At 40.1% G+C, this 26,148-nt stretch overlaps 1 long non-coding RNA gene across 1 annotated transcript in view; it reads right to left on the bottom strand.

Annotated features, from left to right (window-relative positions):
- LOC116939555 (uncharacterized) overlaps positions 1-2,733 on the bottom strand; it is a 75,550-nt gene extending 72,817 nt beyond the window's left edge. The window contains exons 1-2 of the long non-coding RNA XR_012941088.1: positions 2,200-2,733; positions 570-754 (exon numbers count right to left, since the gene is read on the bottom strand). This is a non-coding gene — a long non-coding RNA (uncharacterized LOC116939555). The remainder of the gene's footprint in view (positions 1-569; positions 755-2,199) is intronic.
- Between the last annotated feature and the right edge of the window lie 23,415 nt (positions 2,734-26,148).

Here is a 26,148-nt window from a genome sequence, read left to right as displayed (position 1 = left end):
AAGATAACTTTTATCAAAACGCTGCAATGTGCTCGCATATTTTAGCGGTTGGCAATAGCATTCCCGTACGTGCAATCTATTAGATGGTTACATAAATTACGGTTGATGTTCTGCTTTTATTTTTAGAATGACATAAAGCGATTGTATACTCTCCATTTGTAATCGAGCCCTTGGCGTTACCTTGACAAAATAATTCCCATTACATTCCAATTGCAATAAAATATTTAGCCGATTAAAGTACTCCATACCGATTCAAGTATAAACCTCACCGTTATTGTTAGTGCAGAGTAACCCTAATAAAACCTTGAATTTCTTTAGGAAAATACATTATTTCCTTTCATCACATCCTTTTAATGAACCAAAGTAATTAACGCAATAATCAAATCGGGTTTTTTTTTACCAATACATTTGAATACAAATCAGGCAAAAACATATTCAGTACTTTGACAATCCTCTGCTGGATGAGGGCTCCCCCATGCCATGTGCATCTTGAGGATTATCTGATTATACTTTGTATGTATATATGTTCAACCTTTTGTCGCACCGTACATAGCCAAGCGTGCTAATACCTCGTTGGTCAGTACGAGTTGAAGATGTGCCACATCGACGTGGGAGCACAGAAATACAGACCAATGGATTTTCCCACACTGCCGTCAACCTCGTAGCCCCGCACAGCAGCCTCCATCGCCTGTCATCAACGGCGGCTACCCATTCAAGCACCTCCCAGGCTCAACCCCCGCTTCGCTTTCAAGACCTGTTGAAATTGGACACATTCCAGGTGAATTGACCGGAGGCAGATTGGTAAGTAACACTATATCAATTATACTGACAATAGAGTTTTAAATTAAGCTTTGACGAAGAAAATCGAATGGAAAATGCAAGCAGCCCTGCCCGATATGATGAAATTCATATTTTGGAGAAAAAAATAAGTACACAACTATTGTGACTTATTGTTATATAGTGCCAAAATGTTGCACCACACACCTCCAATTATTGCTATATCTTATTGTAGTGTACTAATTCACAGACACTAGTAGGATGTACTCTCTCTTGTATTCCAGCCTTCACAGCCTTAGGGGAATAACTTTATACCGGGTCGGGACAGCCAAAATGCTGCCAGACCCACAGCTTGAAGAGGGCGAAGATCACGACAACGACGGCACAACGAATTCCACTCCACATCGCAACCACCCCGACTGTGAGTCGGAGCTCACCTTATACCCTGCTCAGCGCAGCCAGGCTCCGCCCTCGGCCTCGCACCCCTATGGATCCCCCAGAGGGCTCCATGCCTTGCCCACAGGTCCAACTGATAGAACGGGCTGTTGCCCCTAATTCTATTGTCTAACAATCTCCCAGCTGCACGCGCTATAGTGACTCATTCAATGTAACTACATTATTGTAAATGTGCCTCGCAACGTTATCACATTATTTTTCATAATTCATATTTCCTTACGTTTTTAAAATTGTAATTATTTGAATTGTACTCTCACTGACAAAGCTTTGACCCAAGGGAGATTATTGCTGTTAACTATGCATACGCTAAAATGTCGGCCTAAATTTCCCTGTAGAACTAACTCAAAGAATAACCTCAATGCATATTTTGGAAAATTATTGGACTGATTCAAAAACATTTTTATCGCTATACTTAATCTATTTAATTTAAGACCTTATTGGAAAATGAAACTAAATCAGTGTGCAAGTACATATAATATTCCCATTGAAATTTAGATTGAAGAGGAGAATTGTTGAATTAAAAAGAACCCCAAAGTAAACTCTGAGCGGTGTGCCCCTTGCAATCACATTTTCCGACTCCAATATAAAACATGCCTCACGGATACCTTCCAACATTAAAATGTAATAAAAAATCATAAAATATCACTTCTCAAAGTGTTGTTTAAAATATGTTATATTGTGCATGTTTTTGTGTGTCTTGTGCTGGATATCTTTCTGATCCATTGTCAAGTTTCACCACGTGTTGTTCAGCATGTCCGACTTTTCGCTCCTCGTGCTGGGAGCTTCTTCAGGAACTAAATCCGGTTCAATCCACTGCTGAATGAATTCAGTTCGTCAAGAAGAAGCTGCTATTAATGTTAGACTTCATGCTTACAAATACGCAGTGCAACCCAAAAAACATCAACGCTATAATCTACAATATCGCCTAGATGTTTAGGCCACATCCCCCCCCCCCCCCCACCTCACCTGGTACGCAAGAGTTCGTGGGTTTGATCCCGACTCTGATGCCTGTATATTTGGAGTTTGCGTGTTCTCCCCGTGGTCGCGTGGATTTTTATCCAAGTCCTCCGGTATTTCCCTCCACATTAGAAACATGCGTTTAGAGTATTTGGCTGCTATAAATTTCCACGTGATAAGCCACTTCGTTGAGGTGTAATTTGTGGCCAGGTCACTTCTGAAAAAAGATAAATAGCTCAGTGGGCCCTCCCTGGTAAAATGAAAAAAATGAATGTTTACTTGAGTTGTGTGTTGATGTGTGTGATTTAAAAAAAATCGTGATATACAGCACCTTGAGTACATAACATTAAAAGGCGCTTTATGAATGTAATTTGTTATTATTTTTGTATGCCCATTTTTGCCACTCCACTGTTGGGTGTGGGTCTTCTCATGCCTTGCTGGTGGTGGGGGTTATTTGATCATACTTCACCACGCTGGCCACTGTAGGTTGGTGAAGCTAAGGATCACCTAGGAGGTATGGAAGATTTCGTGCAAAAATGGACTTTGCTGGACTTCCGTCTGCTGGTCCCAATGCAGGCCCACAGCCTAGAGCAAGCTGCTCTACCCATGCTCAACCTCGCTCATTTTCCAAGATCTCATAGATCTGGCGCATGGATGTTTCCCAATTGTAAGTGAGAGCTCCCAGTTTTGTTGGATAGTGCCGTCCCAAGAACGGCATCTGCTTTACATGGGAGGTGCAAATTTTGTGCTGTGCGCTCACAATTTTAACCCCAGAAATATCCATATAGTTCAAGATACGGGGAGGAGGGGGCGGGAAAATGTGCCTTGCTTTTTGAGAACCAAGACTAAAATCACGAGGATATTGATAACAGTTATTGTAACAATGTATACCTCTTTGTCAATCCACTGCTGGATAAAGACCTCCACACGCCATGTCAGTCATGGGGATTGTTTGACCATACTTCACTACACTGGCCAGTCTGTTTTAATGAATGCGGGAACCCAGGACCGGTTCCGATATCACTCACAACTGATGTTAGCAGTGGCCGGCAATCAGACTCGGTTCACCAAAGTGCAATCCACTGTGTCACCGCTTCCCCCAGGTGAGTGACAATAGCCAAATAACAGGAATGTATTCTCTTAGCATCACCAAGTAACGGGGGCAGGGAGTAAAGCAACAAGTTCCACACACATGAGGCAGTTAAAGCCTTTTGTGTGGGCATTAATGATAATAATCATGCATGCCCACACATTATAATGGCAATCAGTAAAAACATAATGAACAGTATTTATCTGCTGATGAGTGCCAGAATCAGGGGATCAGTAGCACAGAAATACGTTGACAAAGGGCTTATATTATTTATTATTATTAAATATCTTTGCGAGCTTATAGCCCGTAACTTCTGGCACCAATCAGTTGAGTGCTATGTCTGAATGGGTGCGAAAGCTATTGCATCATCTTTGTCCTAATTGTCATTCAGTGGACATTTTAATCACTCGTGGGCGTATTTCTCTTATGATGAGACATGCATTTTTGTCTCAGAGTAGTCTTTTACAGTTGTGTCATAATGGCATGTCACATTCTAAGTTTTGGAATAAAAATACACTTTCTTCTTTGCATTTGATGTTACGTTGTCATGCTTACATTCCTCTACAGTAATTTCGATATAATTTAGTGTGAAATGATTAACCACTTGAGAGTTTGAATCAAACAGTTTCACTGACAGGTTACAAATGTGACATCTGTACGCAAGACTTTACATATATCTGAAGTGCTTTTTGGAATTAATTTGAACATGTCAGAGCACAGCTCCGAAAGCAGTTGTTAATTTCTATGGAAAAGCCCTTTTTAAAAAAGCGTTTCATCGCTTGTATTGTAATGCTTCTACAACCCTTGACAGTTACACTGTATATTATTTACAAATCAGCATTAAAGGCAAGGGGAACTGCCATTATTACAACGCAGGAGAGCAAGACATGCTTTGGCTTGGAAAGGTACTTAGTCCTTCAAAGGATTGACCACGACTGATGATGGTGATGAAACGATAATGATAAAGGAGCCATCATGGCTATTGCTGCCAGTGATGCAGTCGTATGTCTCCACAGAGAGATCTCACAGTTGGACATCGAACCTCTAAGATCTGAGTTATGCTGGCCAAGAAATGACCCAGCACTGGTCATGGAATTGCAGCCCAGTTTCGACAACGCTTCAATGAGGCGTGAAACTCCACGGCCTAGGCACATCCACCCAACCCCCCTCTCTCTCTCTCCTACTGTCTCTCGTGGCCAGGGGGGCAGATGTCAGGAAGTATTTTTCCTTTTATTCCAGGGTGATCCATTTATACATACCCCACTAATTGCTAATGACCCTCTTACTCTCTTCTCAACAGGTGATTGGATAGTAAAAGTGATGGTATTTTTTTCTTACAGAGGAGTGTTCAAATATTTAATGAGTGTATTGGGATTGGTGGGAGACATGTGTTCTATAAATATATATTCCACACTGAAAATGATCCCTAATATTTTAGTGGGGTATCTATAAATAGACAATTCGATACGACTATTTTGCAACTACCAATGTAGATGTTGAATATGTTGGACCATTTAAAGTGAAATATATTTCATTGCGTTTTGAATACGAACGTGGCTGAGAATTTAGCCCCAGAGCGTGACACCACGACACACGCATCTCATTTACGCATTGCGATGTCGTGACTGGTTCAGGGGTTGACCCAGATCTGAGTGCCCTGAGAACGATTGTTTAAGGGCGCTTTTTCCATTTTAATTATTATAGTTATTAAGTGTGTGTATGGTTCGGTTTGAGAAGGGATTTCGGGGCATTTGGAAACCCAGTTCTGGGACTCCATGGGATTGGTGTGGCCAGGGCAGGCTTTCCGTGGGGACGAGGGCTCTCTGACCCAGCCACGCACTGTGCTAACACACATTGCCTCCTCCTCCCCCCACTGGTTGTGGAAATGAAGCATTAAAGCATTCTACAGTTGGGCAATATCAAGGATTGGAAATGCCACCCAAAAACAATTGTTAACGGTCACAGTGACTGCTCGCACTCGCTTCCTTTCTAAGGACTCTCACACCCGCAGACCGTGAAGCAAGTGTCAACAACAGCGGCTACAACAATACCACTACGTGCTGTTGCAGCTCAAAATAACGGGCCACCAAGTCAAGCCTCAGAGGCAGTCAAATGTCCTCATCATGGGCATCCATTAACAACAATCCACCATCATCAGCAGCCATGGTCAATCCACTGCAGAGGAAAGGTCTAATACCCAATCCGCTGGAACCACCTCCAGCAACACCAGGCGTGGAGAAAACTAATCTACAATATTTTTTGGCGTATATGTTTTTTTAAATATATACCTTAAAAATCGTATTGGAAGAAATAAACTCGCATTACGTCAAGGAAGGAGCTTGCAATGACTTTCCGCAGGGGCACCGCAAACACGGAAAAGTAGAGAGCATCACGCATTCTCGATGCGGGGGAAGCAACTCAGAAATAGGCTCAGCATAATACATCTACAGACTTCGGTAACCTTAGGGTGGAAATATGGATCAAAGCACATCCATTACTGGATCAGACAGTTAACAAGGTTTGTTCAACATTTTCATCCCGCCAGAGCCAACCATCTTGTCGGCAGCTCCTTCGTTTTACATTGATCTGTGTTGCCAACGAAAGCAGCAGCTGCATGACAATTCAGACGCAGTAGCGGAGACACCCGTAATGACTCGATAATAAGTATTGACCGTGCGCATTGGATAACCCTATTAAGATGTTTTTTTTTGTAAAAACAATATTTTGCGAATGAATCGCGATTATTTACATCATTAGACCTCCTTTGCCAGTACCAAAATGTCATAAAAGGGTTTTCCCCTTTTTTCTGGCAACAAAACTGAAACCTTTTTTTACAAGGATTCATGTCTGCATTAACCACAATACCTGCAGTCAAAATGCAAACAAAAAACATACTATGATAATATATGCATTGTCCTTGAAACTGATTGGTCCACAACAAGGGACGGCTTTCTTTTGAGCCTCGACCCAATTGGTACTCGACCAGATGACGCCTTTTGGTGCTCGACCAGATGACGCCTTTTGGCGTCATCTGGTCGAGCACCAATTGGGTCGAGGCTCAAAAAAAAGCTGTCCCTTGGTGTGGACCAATCAGTTTCATGGAAATACACACCTATTTTGTAAACTATTACAAAGCAGTACAGCAAGAAGGTTTCATATCAATCTGTTTATAAACAGGTACAATGTAAACGTGGAACCCTGAAAATTTTTTATCATGTTATTGTGGTTATTTGGCCTACTCTTCCACGCTGGCTAGACATCTTGGAGGTGGGAGTAGCCACCCTTTACCCCAGCAGACGTGACCTACCTATCGAAACTATCTTCTATAATACAAGTACAAGTATGAATTGTAACACGAATGTATTATGGTTGTTACAATATAGTAACCAATATTAACAGTAAGGAAATGTATTCTTGTGTATGGCAATAAGTTCAGGAGTTAAATTCCAATGTCAAGGTCTCCTTGCCATGAGAGGGCTGAAGGAGAGATATGTAGTTTTCCTATTCCTTCTCTATTAAATGAACGCAGACTACAGTGCTTTACGATATGGTCCATAGTCTGGGTTGTGTGGCCACAGTCGCACTGTGGCTTGTTTTAAGTTTTACATTTATGAAAGAGATGTGTGTATCGGCCTGCTGATGCTCTGATTCGGTTGATGGTTAAACCGATGTCTTCGAGGCGGACAAATGCCAAAGCCAGGAGGTGCGATGATGCTTGGGTCTAGAACGAGGTGTTTATTCTGGACGTTCCGATCTGTTCTGCTCTGTTTGCCAGCGTTCTTCCAGATCTGGGAGAGAATTTAGGATGGTGACAGCCGCGCCATGCCAAAAGGAGGATCGGAACTCAGTCAAGTCGACTGCGAGATGCATTGTTGTGGTCTTTGTCGATGAGTGGGAGACGGTATTAGCGCCCTCGCCGTGGCCCAGCTGTTATGTATTTCCGTGTCATATTAAAGACAATACTGTCATCAAGGCAAAAGAGACGTCATTGATATTATTCCAGATAAGATAAGTAACGTAATAACACGATCACATAATCGTGATATAAGCACTTCTTTTTTATGTTACACGGTGAATGCCTTCATGTTTAAGCGTTTATAACTGTGTAAAAATATACCAGTGTTAGCACTTACCGAACAGCAAAGCCGAGATGAACTGCAGTATATCCGCTGACAATTTCCAGAAGGAAAGTTGCCCTTTGAAAAAAAAATATTCCTCCGAATATAATTTTGAATGCCAGATCGAGTTTTTAAAACAAAAATTAGTGAGGGGAAGGAGAAACTTTAAAATTGACTTCTACAATCCTTTGCATAATGTACAGAGCTTTGTAAGAACAGATACTGCCTGCACCTGGATATAGAGAATAATGTGAATCCGTGCATGCAAAGTTATTACCAGATACTGCGTTCATAAAATATGGTCTGTTTTTTTTATACGTTTGCTAAGATCTGCCATGCCAAGTGTTTACTAACTACGTTGAACCAGACTGAATTCTAGATTTGAAGCTTTCGTGACTGCAAGGATTCATACTCTTTGGTTCTATTCGGTAAAGTCACGTAGGTAAAACAAATTAAAATAGATTGAAATAAAATGAAATAAACAATTAAAACACGACGTTTCGGAGGCAAAGTAAGCGGCGATATTGCTGTGACTGGTCCCACCTGAAGACGGAAGCTTGCTTTGCCTCCGAAACGTCGTGTTTTAATTGTTTCTTTAATTTTATTTCAATTTATTTTAATTTGTTTTACCCAGACTGAATTGTTTGGGCATTTATATGGGCAGCATCCTGCAGAGGTTCGTGCTTAACCTTCAACAAATAAACGTCAACCTTGATGGTGTTTGTAAAGGCGAGTAGAGTTCATAAGAAGTCACAAACACCTCATGACAGTACCGACGCAGATTGATCCCTGGCTTCAATTTTTGCAAAGCTTCTGAGCCATCACCCCTAAACCGCATTGGCGAAAGCCTTGGCAGCAGAAGATGCGGACACGATGATGCACAAATGGAAAATTATAAAGTCCGGCGTGCGACTGTGGTCACCCAGAATAGACCACAAACACGAAGGAGGAGGAATAATTACAGCAATGCGCCACCCTGTTACCCCTGACGCAATTATCCGGCTCAACCACCTCAGTGTAAATGTGTGTCGAGGAGTCGTATGGAGACGTGACGTCATACGCGCTGTGAGGTGCGATGGCGTCATGTCACCTGGGGGTACTTAAGGGGGGGCACCCGTGACGAAAGGGGAGTCGTTGTGGGAGCCCGGGATGGAGAGGTTGTGAAGAGATAGCCAGGGGGTTAAGGCTGGGAGAAGTCTGCAAGAGCCAGCTAGGGTTAGGTGGGGCGCTGCTCTCCTCGGTCGGGCGCTGTTGGTTAAAGCCCCCGTCCCGACTCGAGTGAGAGATAGCCAGAGATAGCCGGGCCAGCAGCAGATAGAGCCCGAGGTCCACCGTGAATGACCCAGTGAAGGGGCACCTACCTCTGGTGCAGTTGTTGTTCCCTTGTGTTAATAAACCGGCGCAAGCCCTTACCTGCAAACCTGCCTCCGAGTCGTCATTCACCACTCAACAAATGTATTGCTGTTCCTCCGCACCAGCGTCAGCCACGAGGAGGAGGGAGGAGGAGAAAGAGATAGCGTTTGTCAATGAATTGGCCTCCCGACACCATGTCAGTAATGGGGTTGTGTTACCATACTTCATTACTCTGGTCACAGCGAGTTGGTAAAATGGAGAGGCCCAGGACTGATTCAGATATCGCTCACCGCTGATGTTAGCCATGCCTGAGAATCAACTCAAAAGTCACCGATTTCATAATGCAGTGTGCTAACCACTTCTCGAGCACCGCACCTATTTCAGATTGAGCGTATTTATATTAGCCTTGGAAGGGATGTTATTTATTAAATACTCTATGAGGCTATGTAATTTTAATGTCAGTCTCAAGAATTTTCATTCCCGTACTTTGCAGCGTAAAATATTACTTTTTCTTGAAACATAAAGTAGATGCTTTGTTATGGCCCGTGGCAGTTCATCACCGGAATCTCACAATGTCCCGACAACAACCGAGTGACCCACTGTTGGTGACAATTTAATCAATAAACACCAAGCACATGCCACCAAAAATGTCATTCAGCTGTTAGCATGACAGTCTGCACAATACCATATTTAAAATAAAATCTCATGTATTAAATACGTAATAGTTTTTTTTATATATATTGACATGCTTATCACTACATACATAACAAGCAACACTGTCCTTCGTTTGTTTACAATACATGCCACGAGCTATTCTCAAACATACATGTACAGCCCACTTCTCAATCCACTGCTGCATAAGGAGGGACCACTTCACTCAGTGCTGGTCATGAGAGTTATTTAACCATACTTCACCACACCGGTTAGTGCGGGTTTGTGAAGGTAGGCCAGGGGTTGAGCCTGAACGAGCACCGTGTGAAATATTTCAGAAGAAATGTTTTTTATATATATTGACATGCTTCACTGTAAGTGAAATGTCAGCACTGCATTATATTTCCAGTTTAACACAAGCTTTCGCGACAAATATTATCCATACTGGAGGTTATATTTAAATATGTATTAAAATATACATAATATGTTTCAATATATGATATATATTTACGCGGGCTAACCCAAAAACCTCTATTATGGATAATATTGGTCGTGAAAGCCTACGTGTTAAACTGACTTCATCATATTGTTTGCATTGTCACAAACTCTAAGTTTTGTTTTTTGCAGCGTTAGTTTGCAGACAGATAACAATAGGGGTCAACAGTTCCATGAATGTTTGTGATTCAGGGTCACTTTTCTAATCGAGAATCAATCCCTTTTACCTGACCTTAAATATTCTGTCATCACCCCTTGACATTCCCCTTCCTTTTCCTGTCTCCCTCTGTCCTTGCATCTTTCCCCCTCTCCTATCTCTTGCTTTTCTGCTGTTCCCTAAATCATAACTAGGGGCCTTCTATTCTTAGTCACGTTTATGGTGGTCGTTTAGATACCGTGTAACCAGTCCTACACTGTCCTGCACCTGATCTTGTTGCTGAAAATACTAATAAATAAACCGATTTCATTCCATTTATATATAAGTGAATGTAGCAGCCTCTAGTGACTGCAAAAGTGACGTGACCCAATTACAATTAACATACAAATCAAGGCATCAATTATTACACGTGATTTATTGCACGTATCATGAACTTTAGAGTCAATATTCCTTGATACTTTAATTACACGGTGTAACAAAAAAATTGTTCCTGGGTAGTAAGTGTTATTTCTAATTGCTTATGCCTCAAAAGTACAGAAAATGGCTATTATTCCCCACAAACTTTGCTTTTGTGACCAGGATAGTAATATTTAAAAATGTACCTATTTTCAATGAGAAAAGTGTGCATTTGTGTCATTCCTTCACATAAAGTCCTGGTCACAAAAGCAAAGTTTGTGGGGAATAATAGCCATTTTCTGTACTTTTTAGGCATAAGCAATTAAAAAATAACACTACCCAGGAACAAAAATCGTGTTACATAGTGAATCATTCCTTCCACCTCTAGCTAACATGTTTAACCACCAAGTTTTTAGTAGCTTAATTGTCATTGCAAAAGCTGTATGCATAGTATATACAGTACTTATTTAAATTTCAAATTTTAGCAATTAATACTCCACAATTTGTATATACAACATTTTTTAAAATATGTAATTTGCCACTTAGGCTAATTAAGCTTCGATAGTTTAATATCCATAATTTTTGCCTTTTAAAGACGCCATAAATGTACAGTACTTGTGTTTTTTATGACCATCACTATATAAAAAAAATGCGTCTCTCATTCAAATTATATTACAGAGAGTTATTATCATTCAACACCAAATTGACCCAATATGTATTCAACAGCATGTAATCCTCCGGCTCAATAATTGTTGAATTCAACAATGCCGTTGTTTTACATTAATGCAATATCATGCTGAGTAACGCGGCTGTGATGCCACAAATGCGCGAGATTTACACCGCTGTGTTCTAATCAACGGAACTATGGTGCAATGCATCGCTTGGTGGTCCTTATGCACGGTGAGTGAACCGCATATGCATGGAAATTGGCAATTAATTGTCAGCAGTCATTGGTCAGTGCCAAATTCCATCAAGACGGCCATTCCCATTGCGTTATTACAAGAGAAGCAGGTGACGGAGGCAAAAAAATGGTCAAATTGTCTCTCCTAGCATGCTAAAGCATTTGATTAATTTATGGAAGACTAATTTCAGAAACGAAATGCCAGACTGTCTCTTTGATAAATGTCAGGAAAGAAGAGGAATATTGATGATATTCAAACAAGGTATTGCTATGCATAAGAACATCAGGAATTCAGAGATGAAAGTTGTGAACTCGCCAGATTGCTATTCCACAGCAGCCCTCGCTTGGACAGACGACAGCGTGTTTGTTAAAATGCAAGGCACAAATTGGAAAAGCGAGGTGCGTCGCTGTGAAGTTAACACTATCTCAAGAGTAGCGGCTCTGTCTAAATACTAAATGATAATATAATCAATTGATGCATTAATCAGACTACATAATTACGCAAGATGTAAAGCGCCCTCTTAATGTTAGCTTATTGATGCAAAAGCACGATATTCGTCGCTATTTTAATATTCGACACTTTTAATACCACAATGTTTTTTTTAATGTAATACGGTAAAAAAAAATCATGGGATGCTATTATGCCTCTTTTTTAAAGTGACTTCACATTAGAATGTCACAGACTGTCACATCAGCAGCCACTAATGGGCAGAAACGTTAAAATTAATATAGCCAATTATCTGTCAGTTGCTTAGGCAAACTATGTATACGCATTCCCCTTACGCGCTGAGTCACTGCCGTGCGTTTACACACAAGCCAAGCAAAGTGCATACGTGAGTCAAGGAGCAGTGCATTGCCTCTGTGGGCTCGGTGGTCCCACCATGGGTTATGCAGGCGCACTCTTCCCAGAGAATAATAAGACAACACACGTCATTACTGGCTTCCAAACGAGCAAGCATTGCCTGCTATCGATCGTTTACATTCGAATATTTGTTTTTATAAGCACCACATTCCAGGCCAGTAAACAGTGCATCGATTAAGGAATTAATGGTGATTATAATGCTTACCATTACTGCATCAAATGTCACATGTAGGAATTTACAATTGTTAAATTATGATCATTAAAAACCCTTTACAAAACCACTGCTTGGTGAAGGCCTCCCCACAGTGTCAGTCACGGGAGGTTCATTTACCATACTTCACCACGCTGGTCAGTGTGGATTGTTGAAGGTAGGGGGAGGTCTTCAGTTATCACTCGCCGCTGATGATGTCGTTCGTAGCCAGAAATGTAACTCAAGTCGCATGGGGTTCAGTGCACAACGCACGAACCGCTGCTTCAATGATTCCCCCCCGAAAATGAATTAAATGTACGCGAGTGGACCAAACAAAAGAAAGGATGCAAAATAAATTAGAAAATATACAAACGAAACGGAAAAATAAGACAAAAAACAGCGATGTTTTCATTTTTTGTAATGTAACGAATTAGCATATTCCATTTATGCAACGAACCTTGCTAACTGGATGTGTCGGGTGGTGGCGGGTTTACGCGATCTAATCCAAAAAAAACCTCAATTATGGAAAAACAGATCTTTATATATTTGCAGAAATTGTTAATTGCTTTTGCTTGGCGAATGGTCATAATTATTATTGTATTTTTGTGAACATAGTTTAGTATCAAACCTGCAAGCGTGTGAAATTCTTTGCGAAACCTTGTTGCGTCTGATGGTAGATTTGGCGACTGGTACCGCATGAAAGGATTTGGCTGATGCTATCCATTTCATTAAAAAAAACATGAATTGTGATTGTGTTTTCGTCAAGGTCTGCTCTTGCCGAGCATAAGAATCCCAAATAAAAACTGATCTTCCTCTCTTGCATTTTCCATCGTAAACTTTTGCAAGCAAATCGATTTGCTTTGTATAGACATATACGCTTCCCAGAGCTGTAATTTACATTTAAATGTAAACCAAAACAAGGGTGTATTAATATCTTATAACCTACTACCTGATCGTTTGTTCAGTACTTTATCTACATAAAAGCATCCACAGACTGCATTAGGCATTTGAAGTGGTGACTTTTAAGTGTTAAATCTCTTAATCATCTGTTCAGTCACAATTGTCTACATACTACCCTTTATCACACATCATAGACAAATTTTACGTCTCAAAATTATAGTTCTCGTATTAAATAACAAGACACCAATACCTAAAGCCAATAGCATACGAATCTGAGAAGATCCTATTTTAATATACATATGCATGAATATATATGGAAATTAAATAAATCCCTTACGAATTCGAAATCAATTCTTAACAAATAAAAAAAACGTACAGATTTTATAGGAAATCTAATCATAACTATTCTCAGGCACAATAGCATGGACGAGTTTATGAAAAATAACACAATATTTTAAGTTAAAGCATCATTTTAATTCAAATGTTATTGTTTCCGGTTCATAAATATCCACACAATCGTGTTAAAATTCCACATTTGTGAAATGTGCACATTTGCGAAAATGTCCTGCATAGTGATCATCAACACATCTACACCGGTCCCATATGCACATAAATGCACGTAGACGCACAAACAGTCTACCGAGGAATCATTCACGGCAACCCCCACGTGGAATGATGTTGCTGTGGTAACGCGGTGTCACCAGCGTGTACATAAGTGATATTCATGGCTATGTGCAAAACAATATATAACAATGAGTTGGCTAAACATCCCAAAGACGCACGTTGCTAACAATGGGTCTTGAGAATAAGTAAGCATTTTCTAGATAAATGAAGAACCTGTATTATTATTATTCCATGGTTAAAGTGAATTACAATAAAATGTGAATGCTGTATAGCCTCTTCACGTGCTCAGACATATATATATAATTATGTATTCTATGCTTCCATGGTAATTATGGTTAGCACACTGGATAGTTAGCAAACAAATATCACCGGTTCGATTTCATCTGCCGGAGCGGAAATTGAAACAATGGCCAAGTTTCTTAAATTTCCACCCCCACCTCCGTCGACCCGGCAAGGTTGTGTATGGTGGGGTAAAGTGCAGGTAATCTCCACCTCTTCCAAGAAAAACTGGCCAATATGAAAGAGTAGGCCAAAAATACCCACGAGAGGGGGTTCTCCAGAACCTCCTCGAGTGGAGGAAATTCTACCAGCAGTCGTGTGATAAATAAATTGTAGGGCTGCGTATTTACCTGTATGCTCGTGCCTTACTGAATGCAAAAATATAGGATCTGCTTTATTAAATTGATTTGCATTTGTGAAGGGGAACAGGGAAATCAGCATGCAGACTGAGTTACGGATATTGAATTAATTAGTTGCATCAATAGTCAGCCGTGCAGCAGAGACTCAGGAAATGAGCCATAAAGACAGACATTTGACTTTCAACACTCTTGTTGTGAAAATGTTCTCTAAGTCAAATGGCAAGACTATGCAATAAACAATGTTATATTCTTGGTTCTTTCGGTAAAGTCACGTAGAAGGGAAACAATAAAATAAAAATATAAAACAATAAAATTATCACGACGTTTCGACTGCAACACAAGCAATCATAATCAGGTGTGAAAACCACAGCAAGAACATTTTTGAAAAAAGTGGCGGTTTTTTTTCTTGCTGTGGTTTTCACACCTGATGATGATTGCTTGTGTTGCAGTCGAAACGTCGTGAGAATTTTATTGTTTTATATATATATATTTTTTACCTTCTACGTGACTTTACCGAAAGAACCAAGAATATGAATCCCTGCAGTCACGAAAGCTTTAAATCAAAATAAACAATGTTTTAAAAAATAAAATTAGACACTTTTGTGGGTAAGATCTCATTGCATTTGGCTACATTTACATCACCAGATAGAAATAACCCTTGACTGACTTTTCATGAACAGCAATAATTGCTTTGGCGATTTGCAATCACGTTGAATCGCGTTGTTTTGTTCAGAATGACGCTAAAAGTTTCACTCCTTCTTGCCTGCACTGCGTATTGTTCAGCATGATGTCTGACATTGCTGACCCGCGCTTACTGGACATCTGTAAAAAAGAAAAACAGCTTCATAGCTCATTGGATTCCTCCAGTCTAAATACAGATTCTGATTTCTGGCAGCTTCTTCTTCACGAACTGAATTCATTCAGCAGTGGATTGAACTGAATTCAGTTCCTGAAGGAGCCCCCAGTACCTGGAGTGAAGCATCGGACATCGTGCCAAATAACATGCGATACAACCCGAAAACGCAACGGAGAGCTGTACAGCAGCACCATCGCCAGAACCTACGCAGTAGATCATCATAAAAGGTCGGTCAGATCTTGATATTAGCTGAACAATTATATCTGGCTGAAGTTGACAAATATGTATTGTGAATATCCTGTATTTCAAATTTAACGATGGATGATGTTGATGATGATGATGATGATAATTGCTGTATTACGAGTACACCTTGGCTATGTACGGTGCAAAATCAGTTCAACATACATATATACAGGTTCAAATATGCATCGAATCATTGATTAATATTGAGCATTTGAGCTCACGATATATATCAAATCACATGTGGAGGCATTTATGTTTTCTATGTTTTACCTGTTTATTAAATGGGTTCACTTGACCCATGCAGCCACTCGTGGCTGCCAGATTCTGCACAAACTTAAAAAAAGATCGATCCTTGAAACGGGGCCTTTAATCATGACTAGGGTGCAATATGAGGAAGGCGGGGGTGGGTTATTGGGTTTACCCCGCTACTTTGGATAAAATATTTATAAATTAGAAAAGCCAAGTTTGAGCCTGGTTTATATTCAAATGGCAGAAGGCCTGGGAATGGCTGGTGTTGAAGTTGGCTGCAGTATGGCCGGGAGGTCTAAGTACAATAATGGATATTTGAATTTCTCTTCGGGGAGATTTGAGTGTCACCCCCTCCGAAGCGAATCTTGAACCACAACCCTGACACGTGACAATTCATCAAATCACCCGGAGGGAGGGGGGCAGGGAGCGGGGTGAATCATTGTACCCACGATGACGACGATACCTATGACAACATTTGCAATAATCATCTAACATTGCAAGATTAAAGATAGTACAGCACTTTCAAATTGCACTCTGCCTCGGAGTGTGAAAAAACAAGACTCAGTTGCTTAATTGAGATCATGTGCGTGCCATTCCGTCACTCTGTGCATTTAGCTGGCTGCGCACACGTGTGCTCGCTGTGACTTATCGTTCCCAAGCCGGCCTTGCCAGATGGCCATGAACAGCCCACCTTTGCTGTAAAATTTAAATCGTGCGTCAATATTCACGTAGAATATTAAGGATTTTCCTATAATTCTGTCAGATGTTTGTAAAATATAAAATATGTTTGTTCATATGATAACTCATCAATGACACTTTGCAAACACCATTTCATCAGCAGCAAAAACAGCAGCACCCATGATCAATCCACTGCTGGGTGAAGGCCTCCCCATGCCGTCGCCATCTTCCACATTTCTGTGATTCAACAATCCACATAACGACTGCGCAAAAAAACATGATAAGCCACCAGTTAATATAATCAAATAACAATGGCTGCCTGTAACAATGCAGTGAGTATGACAGGTTTTAGATACGTGCTCTTTTGACTGTTTAATTTCATTTGGAAAATCTTTTCATTCCACAGGTTATCTTACAGGTTACCGCAATAATAATTGTATTCTCAAATATATCAAATCGTGTATTTTATGTTTTTCATCGTGAAATAAACATCTCTATACCTTATATTATTGGTTCTTTATACCTTATCAATTGTATACAAAAAAATTTGCCTAAAAGCTGAATTTCATTTTATTGCATCTCTAACCGAGATTACTCTGCCATCCCAAACTCCCTGGTAGAAAAGTGAATGCGCAGAATGGTGCCAACTCTGCCTAATTGACTGATATAACGATAACACTTATAACTCAGCCAATCTTCTGCCCATCTGGATCATCGTAAAAAAACGTAAGCCCCCTCCTGTGCGAAATGAAAATATATGTAATCAAATATGTACAAGTACCAAAAGCGACGAGTGCATCGTGCTCACACTTGCTCTGTGCAGCTGCACGGTGTGTCGTGGGCATGACGCATTCCTTTCAATTTGCAAACAAAACACTTGGCAAATACTAATGTTGTATCGTTGGGCTCTCGTTTCGCTGTAATATTTGAGCATTGTGTTAATTGAATGAACCATAAATCAAATGAGCTCGTGTGGCGGTGCTCGGTCCATTGTTACATCACAAGATTATGAAGGATGGTGACAACTTGGGGGGGAGGCTTTCATCTAGCAGTGGATTTATCATGGTGGATGATGATGATGAACAATAAATAAGAGGGAAACTCTTAAGACGTAAAATATATTTGTCGAAACACTCGTCCAGATGAGTAGGGGAGCAATCATTGCTGGTATACATTATTCCTCTGCAGACATTTATATGTATTCACTAAACTTCTGCCAAACTTTATGAAAATGGTTATTCTCAGCCCAGTTTTTTTCCATTATTGTTAATAACCGTATGACACAAACGTTTGCGTCAATAAATAGTACTGCAATTACACACCTGAAGACCAAAAAGGTACATAAAATCACCAAGCAGTAAATACCATAGCAAACATCTAAACTGCTACAGAATTGAAGTTGCAGTACTAGTTTAGGGTTATAATTCCCACTCGGAGAATATACGCAGGAGAATGACGATAAAGAGCTTGTTAAATGTTACAACTTTAATGTGAAAGCATATGCCTGTTAAACTGTGTACATGAGCCATTCTTTCTGCAATTCATTAACCGACCATTGAGACGAAATACATTTTTCAACGTGTAATAACTTTCCCAGGAATACAGCTGTCAATGAAATTGCACAATATCATGAAGATGCTATCGAAATAAAAAAAAAACAAATGTAATGTCATAATTATACACAGATTACATATTCTTATCACACATATGATACACATATATGATAAATGGGGACGGACGGTGCTGCAGTGGTTAGGGCACTATGCTATAAACCTAGTCACCTGAGTTTGATTCCTGGCCACAGCTGATATCAGTGGTGAATTATATCAGAATTAATACTGGATTCCCCCCGCCACGCCCACCCCAAATCCTTCACCAACCTGCATCGACCAGCATTGTGGAGTATGTCGAACCAAACAACCGATGCCAACTCGAATGATTACATCACAGCCCGGTGACATTACGGCCGGTGATGAAAAGCATCACTCCACATGAGCTCATGGTTATATTTAAAGTTACAATAACACATTTAATTTGACATGATTGGTTTATAATAAATTGTCACTTCATAACATTGGTCGCGGATGCCTTCGTGCTAAAATTACAGCTTATTGTCGATCCACTTCTAGATAAAGGCCTGGCCCATGCCGAAACCAGCATGGTTTGTTGGACCATACTCCACCATGCTGGTCAATGTCGTTTGATGAGAAGTTGGTGGGACCCAAGACTGATTCAGACATCACTCGCCTCTGGTGTTAGCAACAGCCGAGAATCAAATGCAAGCCGCTGGGTTTATACCACAGTGCGCGAGCTCCACCTCCATCAATAATATCATTATTCTTCTATTGGTCTCGTAGGGCATTGTATGGCCAAGGCCATTTTTTGTTTTGAAAAACAAAATCTCCTCTGCCATCCAATTGCTCAGTCTTGCACTCAAGGCTTTGCCCGTCATTGCATTGCATAAGATCATCCATTTCCATTAAGATTTGTGTCAATAATAAATAATTCAGAAGGATTTGGAACCACCTGCTGCAAGAGTTTCAAGATTGCTTTTTTTATTTTCAGCGCAACCGTTTTCTTTACATGTATATAATTGTCTCTCTATATAGAAAACAGTGGTGTACAGATTGTTTAGTTATTATATTCTTAGCTCTTTCGGTAAAGTCACGTTGAAGGGAAACAATAAAATAATAAAATATATATAAAACAAAAAAAATTCTCACGACGTTTCGACCATAACACAAACGGTCGTCATCAGGTGTGTCGGTTTGCTTCCCTTCAACGTGACTTTACCGAAAGAGCTAAGAAAATAAATTACTGCAGTCACGAAAGCTTTAAACCAAAATTTAGATTGTTTAGTTATTTTATTTAATGAAAGCCAATTGTAACAATATAATGGTATAAATTAGAGCCCTATGTCAAACCACTGCTGGATGAGGACCTCCCCATATAATGGCATTTATTTGTTTAACTGTACTTCGCCATGCTGGTCATGTGCAATGATAAAGAGGGCACCCAGGATCATTTAGGGTGTCATTTGCCACTGATGATAGTCGTGGCTGGGAAGCACTTAATTTGTCAGGTTAAAAATGCAGTGCACTATAGTCACCGCTTAAATGAATATGAACATTTTTGGTAATATTCTCATTGAAGTCATATTTACGTGTTAAATGTCAAATTATAATCTAGCTGTTATTTTTTTCCTGTTTTATGATCATTGTTGTATTTAAATGTTGGGTGATGACTAAGAGAGGCATCTTGCGTGCTAAAATGTGTAAAAAATCAAACGTATCTGTATTGTTTGTAATCTTGTACAATTTATTACGTTTATTTTACCTAATTTGTTCTCCCATTTCATTATGCATACCACTGAGATAATGTGTCTAATTTTAAAGAAGAGTACATGCTCTTCATCATATTTGCATTTAACCGCATATGAAATCACTAAAGTATGTTCAATAATGTAGGGAATGTGTTTATGTTAGAGACAACAATATTTGGTTGTGACAGGTAATTCCAAATATAATGATAACTCCTGCTAATTAATGCATATTAAACACCTCACGAAGGCAGATGGCTTTTAATTTAAAGTTAAATTGTTGTAGCATGGAGCTGCGGCACGGTGGGCTAGTGCCACAGGTATCGCCAGTGGCGCATTACAGTATATCCGAATAGGGCCTGCCACCCCACCCACCTAACTGTCAACCCGCACTGACCAGCGTGATGAAGTATGGTCGAACACGCTCCATGACTGACACAGCGTGGCGAGAGGCCTTCAACCAGCAGTGGACTTTAGAGTGTGAATGAATGCCTTGCGATACAGTGTTAGAACTTGTGTTGTCGCCAATGTCACATCTACCAACAAGATTTGTGAAATGAGATGAGATGTGAAATCGAAATATAGAATCACTGGACCCATAATCTCCACAGAATTCGACTTGCCAACAAAAAAAAACACGAATACCCGATACAGATTATTGACTGCTTAAAAAGAAGCATTATAGTGCTGGCAGTGTAGTCCCATTTTTTCATTCATTTCATATGTTTAAAATGAATTCAGTGCCCCCCCAACCCCCACATGCTGCACAGCGCGATGTGTTGAGTGCAAACGTTAGATTTTTCAGGTGAGCCGCCGACGTGGGTCTTTGTACAATTGGGAGTTAACGTCATCACCGACTGTATTTTTCACTGTTGAGCTGGCCCACTTCTGAATTTCCAGTCGAGCACCCTGGGTTGCTTGGGACTAATCAATCACGACTCAGTGCTGCTGATCACATTACACACCCACATGCATGGCCACACAATACAAGCCAATGGCCCATACAGGGTCAATGAAAAAGGTCCCTAACTCAATAACGGTAAAAGACGAGTCAATCAGCACCACTATATTATTACCGACTTCTCCAACCTCATCTCCTCCGTCTCCGTGCCCAAAACATCCTTTGCATTAAATTGCATGTTCACTTGCACGTGAAACCTTGAACATTCTGGCATTGTCTACCAACATGTTTGCATTTACCATCAAATATTTATTTCCATTTTTTTTGCGCATCATCTTCATGGATTCGTCATCAACCATGATCTATCCACTGCTGGATGAATCCCTTGCCGTGTAATGTTTACCTCCCGCGGTCTTGTCATACAACAATCAATCCAACAAACATGCACGAGCTGATTTCATGGCGCCCTCTCTGCGGAGCATGTCTTCTTGTGTGTATTCCCTCCTTTATCTGCCGCTGCCTTGGTTAGTCTGGGCCTTTCCAGCGACGTGCCCTGCCCATGTCCACTGCATTCTCTTACGCATCAATATAATGTCTCTAATTTACTTATATTCTCTAATGCGCGTGTTCTTGTCTCATAGTGTGATTCCAAGCATGCACCTCTCCATGCTTTTGTGTGCACTTTGTAGGTACTGTTCTATTATATAGGCAATGTCCATGTTTATATTGAATATGCCATAGCATGTGATGCGAATGGATTCCTTACTTTCTTCTTTAGATATGTTGCTTTTCATTATTCGCAGATTTTCAAAAGGACTCCAACCAACTGGCATGCTTATATCAGCTAAAATATCAGCTAAAATACAACCATGGAAGTGTCGTATAGGCACACAGATCACGGGGCAATGAATAGATAATCTCCTATTATAGTGGACAAAAATGCGGAATTTTACAAATATCAAAGCAGTGTTTGGCTCTGGTTTCCACAAATTATGCTGAACATTTCTTTACTGTTTTGGATATTTTTGGTCTTCATTGTCACTGCTTGTTAAACACGTGTTATCCTATTTAAATTCTGACATTAATATGATAAATCATGTTATATTGCTTGACCATGAGAGATGGAAACAGCTTAGGAAGACCTTCAGCAAGCAGTGGATTGATCACAGCTGATGATGATGATGTATTGTAAATAAATTTTGAAAGTTTAAAGTCCTGATCTATTGATTTTCTGTAACTTATTTTTTACTATTAATTCAATTTGAACATACATTTTATAATGTAAAACAATGCCTTTTATTTTAAAACGTGCGAACATATTTTCTGTGAAATGCGATTATATATCTTTTATCATTTTCAATCTTAGTGATACTCAATTTCAGCATCGTAAATGTCATCACCTTGAGAATAAATCAATAATGAGAATACTTTGTGTTGGCAATGTTTTATTATAAAACTATCTATATTTAAAGTAAGTTTCTGAAAGTCCACTCACCATTTCCTTTCGCACTTTGGTAGCAGGTGCACATCAGATATTAATTGGCAAAAGGCAATGCACACTTGCACAGCTTTTTGATACATTTTCTTATACCTACATGCACATGCTGTGTATACTTTTTTTGCGTATCTCACATTCGAATGAAAAAGTGTTATGTTCACATGTGAAGTGCTCTGTGACGATTTGTACTGTGAAGGGTGTGATATTAAATAAAGTTTGATTGATTCATTGATTAACCCAAAAATCCGATATTATGGATGATTAATTGATACTGTAATAAAGTAACTGCAATGCCCTTTCCTTGGCACAGTGGCACTGCAAATAAGTTGTGGATGCATGCGACCTCAGTGGATTAGACTTAATTAAAATATATATTTGCAATATTGTGTTAAACCTACATTACTTACGAAAAGATAATAATTTTAGCACAACATGTTGCTGCAATAATTGGACACATTGAATTCGAATCCTATCAGGTTCGTGGAGAAATATATAATGGAATGCATATACCTCAATTTCACTGATGTGTGTACTATATTTGTCCTTGTCTTTGGACAGACGAAATTCATTTGCATCGTTTAAAAGCAGCTTTAATCCCAAGTGTTATCCCGGCCTGCAGGTTATCAGTTAGTCTCAGCGTAAAACAACCTTATGCTCGTGGCTATCGGCATTATACAAAACCTAACACCAGTGCAGCGCCACAAAGTAATTGAGTCGTAATTTTAGCCTCCGCTGTCTCTGTACTCGATGATAGCTACTATAAGAGGTACTTTAGCTCTTCTTGGTTATTAAAGACAAAAAAGCAACCCGATTTCTTTTTTACAACACCCAGTACAAATATAGCACATGCTCTAAATTTACATGCCTTTGAAACCTATATATTTTTTTTTACACTTCGAGATGAACATGTTTGGGGAATGTTGTGAAGTTTTACTGAAAAACACTGATTCGTGATTATTATTAATTTAAACATTGAAAATGCATGCGGATAAAAGTTACAGTCGTCATGCATTTGTTTGACCTGATTAAAAACAATTATGCTGAGCACTTTGTATAGCAATTTGGGACGTCACTGCTGTATGAGGGCATCCCCACACCGTGAGGGCCGCACGGGTTATCTGACCCTTATTCAGCATGCTAGTCAGCGTGGGACGGTGAAGCTAAACACGATGCAAGCTGAAAATGCTGTAATTTGCCACGATAATTACCGGACATCGTGGATTAAAGTGAAATCCGTGTCCCACAGTCCCTCGGTTCACAGTTTTTAATCCGCTGCACAAAAACTACTATTCACCGAAATAACTGTTAACCGAATGCACTTTATTAGTTGAAAAATAAGCTTTTAAAAAAGCACTGAGTCTGCAAGAAAGCTGTTTCCACTGCCAAAACAGAAAACATAATGTAAACAAAGCCAGTCGATTTAACGACAAATATATATTTACACGATCTAACCCAAACAACCTGTATTATGGATAAAGCCATTCGAGGTCTAAACGCTCATGAACGGGTGTCGCTAATTGGCTGAAGGCATGGCTCAGCCCCACTTATGAGCGCTCGGATGGACCGAAATTGGCGCCCCCGTGGATAATGTAAACATACCGTTAGTCAGAATGCTAGCGTTCGTCGAAATCATGGGGGTCCTGTGGGTAGGCGAAACGTTAACCGAAAAAGCGTTCACCGATGTATCAGATTTACACCTTTTACAGAGATCATTATCTAGGCCATTGTTCTTTCAGAAAAGGCGATGCCAATAAAAAGATTATCTTTAATTGAATGCATTTTTTTTAATCATTATAGAGAATGGGTAGACGCAAAAAATCTAAATATGGCAATTCATGCATTTTACATGATGAAATAATGTTGCAGTTGCTATCGTGACCATGCCCAAAGTAGTAGCTTTCCTGAACCTCTGAGTGACCTTACAGCCTCTGCTCTTACCCTGTGGAATTAATTTTACGAGGTGTTTTTTTCCTTACATTTGAAATATGTTTGTCGGCACAGAATTTGCACTCCTGTGTCACATAACTGTGGACAGTCGCATGGTAAATGGCATTGCTGCAGAATTAGATCAATGCCTAGGCACAGTTATATATCCAGCTGGTTCAACTAACTGCATAGGAGTTTTGGCACCATTCTGGGAAGCATGTTACAGAGTAAATTCCTTATCTATTTAAAAAAAAACGTCGTCACACACACGCACATCTCATTTGTTAGCGTTGGCTTCCACTTCGCCGAATCGTATGATAGAGTGGCAACTACTGAGAACAGATAAGGGGTCAAAACCTGGCTGTTTCCCTCGAGCAGCCATCCGTCACGAGCTCGCTTTTACTTTGTTGGTATTCACATGCAGCCTGTTGTCTGTTTGACTGGCCAGACAAAAAAAGACACGAACAAGGGTTAGATCATACATCATGATTGAGCCATTGACTAAGGCACCGGGAAGATCGTTGATGTGCGGCAATTGACCAAGAACGGACCCCTCTGAGGAGTTCCATAACAAATTGGTAGCGCTTCAGATATGTTGGTCGGTACACCATTAACCCCAGTGGCAGCACTGGAGGGAACGGGTTCACGGAGCTCGGGGGGAGAATTGAGAGGAATGGGGAGGCGTGAGTATGTGGGCGAATGGGTTGGATCGCTGTCTCCTAAGGTGCGGGGCCACTGATGTCAGTCGCGCCCCTGCAATTCCCAATCAGATGTCTCCTAAATTAACCTCTGTGGGGCAGTCCATGTGGAAATTTAAATTTGGTTTGAAGGTGCGGTGCATTCTACGTAGGTAATAGCTGGAAAATAAAGCAGGCAGCAGATGTTGAGAAAGCAGACACGTAATTAAATAACAACATGTTTATAAAAAAAAAGTCTAGGAATGTTTAACAAACTTTTAGGGGAGAGGCAAGTGGTATTCTTATTGCAGGCATTAACCATAGATGAGAGGTTACATTATTGAATACCTGGACTAGCTAGCAACATTTTGAACTATTAATACTGTATTTCTATGTAACAACTATATATGTCTTATTTGTTCTAACCACCTTAAACATTTGAGATGGTTCCTTAATTTCTTAACATACATGCCCATAGCATGTACGTTTATCAATTTATATTTACTTATTATTTATTCTTAAAGTTCCAAACTTAATTCTCATCTGAGCTTATTTTTCCACTGCTACAGCCACTTCCGTACAATCACATTTAACAATAACTCGTTTTGTATGTATGTTGAACTTCTTTCGCATCGTACATAACCAACCATGCTAATCGGAGGTGTGGATTGCTGTCCATATCCTCACGAAAGCTGGAGGTCTCACGTGACCATGAACAACACTGACAATACAGGAGACACGCAGAGAAAGGTAGGACGTGGCTTTGCTAAGTTCGCTGCACAAGCCATATATTTCAAGGGAATCTGTGATCACATATTCCATGGCACAATTGGCAAGCAGATGCTCCAGCACCGTGCCTACGTGAGAATGAACAAAGCCACGGATGTGGCCACTGCGGACCTCCGACTATGACGTGTGTGATATGTACCTCCCTTAGGGACATTATTGTGAACACGGCGACCTATGAGAACCTTAACAAATAGGTTTTGTGATTTCCCTTTGCCAGCTTCATAAATAAATCTGAAGCAGACTACAATCGCAGACGACCGTCACTTCGGCGAAGCAGACACTGTAAACTTAACATCGACAGGTCATAATTGTATTCTGCATTTTGATGAGTGGCAGGCAAAATATTATAGAGTAGCATCCTGGAAAGTGATAAACCGTTTAACCACAACTCCCTACCACGTAAATTAATTTGTACTGATATCAGATGGAAAAATATTATGTACTACG

Source organism: Petromyzon marinus, chromosome 6 (assembly GCF_048934315.1).
Source record: "Petromyzon marinus isolate PM22_M1 ecotype Great Lakes invasive population chromosome 6, UKy_Petmar_22M1.pri1.0, whole genome shotgun sequence".
NCBI lineage: Eukaryota > Metazoa > Chordata > Hyperoartia > Petromyzontiformes > Petromyzontidae > Petromyzon > Petromyzon marinus.
Note: the sequence above shows the minus strand (reverse complement) of the source record. Positions and strands in the feature narration are given on the sequence as shown.